Source organism: Rhipicephalus microplus, chromosome 8 (assembly GCF_043290135.1).
Source record: "Rhipicephalus microplus isolate Deutch F79 chromosome 8, USDA_Rmic, whole genome shotgun sequence".
Classification (NCBI taxonomy): domain Eukaryota; kingdom Metazoa; phylum Arthropoda; class Arachnida; order Ixodida; family Ixodidae; genus Rhipicephalus; species Rhipicephalus microplus.
Genome location: NC_134707.1, coordinates 126,388,433 through 126,389,625, shown reverse-complemented (window position 1 = coordinate 126,389,625; position 1,193 = coordinate 126,388,433). Strand labels below are relative to the sequence as shown.

The 1,193-nt window shown below is 53.0% G+C and overlaps 1 non-coding gene across 1 annotated transcript; it reads right to left on the bottom strand.

Annotated features, from left to right (window-relative positions):
• Positions 1-330: 330 nt before the first annotated feature.
• On the bottom strand, positions 331-404 carry TRNAY-GUA (transfer RNA tyrosine (anticodon GUA)). The gene has a single exon. It is a non-coding gene; the product is annotated as a tRNA-Tyr (tRNA).
• Positions 405-1,193: the final 789 nt, after the last annotated feature.

The following is a 1,193-nucleotide window of genomic DNA, read 5'->3' as shown; positions in this document are numbered from 1 at the left end:
AAGCTACGAGCGCAAAGAAATAAAAGCGACACAACGCTCTCGGGAGGGCTCGTACCTCCATCGTTTTGGTTAACGGTCGAACGTGCTAGCCAATTTCGTCAAAGAGACAGCCGTGCTACACTCTCACCTCCGTCAAAACAATTCTCAAAAGCTATCAGCACAAAGGAAAAAAGCGATACACCACTCCAGGGAGGGCTCGAACCTCCAACCTTTCGGTTAACAGCCGATCACGCAGGCCAATGGCGCCACGGAGAAAGTCATGATGCACTCTCACCACCGTCAGATTATTTCTCCGAGGCTTTCAGTGCAAAGAAAAAAAAGGCGACACACCGCTCCCGGGAGGGCTCGAACCTCCAGCCTATCGGTTTACAGCCGAACGCGCTAGCCAATTGCGCCACGGAGACAGTAGTGCAGCACTCTCACCTCCGTCAGAGCATTTCTCAAAAGCTATCGGCGCGAAGAAAAAAAAAGTGACACACCGCTCCCGGGAGGGCTCGAACCTCCAACCTTTCGGTTAACGGCCGAAGGCGCTAGGATTGCGCCACGGAGACAGTCGTGCTCCACTCTCATCACTGTCAGAACATTTCTCCAAAGCTATCATAGCAAAGAAATAAAAGCGACACACCGCTCTCGGGAGGGCTCGTACCTCCATCGCTTGGGTTAACGGTCGAACGTGCTAGCCAATTTCGTCAAGGAGACAGCCGTGCTCCACTCTCACCTCCGTCAGAGCAATTCTCAAAAGCTATCAGCACAAAGAAAAAAAGCGATACACCACTCCAGGGAGGGCTCGAACCTCCAACCTTTCGGTTAACAGCCGATCACGCTAGCCAATTGCGCCACGGAGAAAGTCATGAGGCACTCTCTCCACCGTCAGATTATTTCTCCAAGGCTATCAGCGCAATAAAAGACGAGACCCCGCTCCCGGGAGGGCTCGAACCTCCATCCTTTTGGTTAAGGGCCGAACGCGCTAGCCAAATGCGCCACGGAGATTGTCGTGCTGCTCTCTCACCTCCGTCAGAACAATTCTCAAAAGCTATCAGCGCAAAGAAAAAAAGACGACATACCGCTCCTGAGAGGGCTCGAACCTCCATCCTTTTGGTTAACGGCCGAACGCGCTAGCCAATATCGCCACGGAGACAGCCGTGCTCCACTCTCACCTCCGTCAGAACAATTCTCCAAAGCTATCAGCGCAA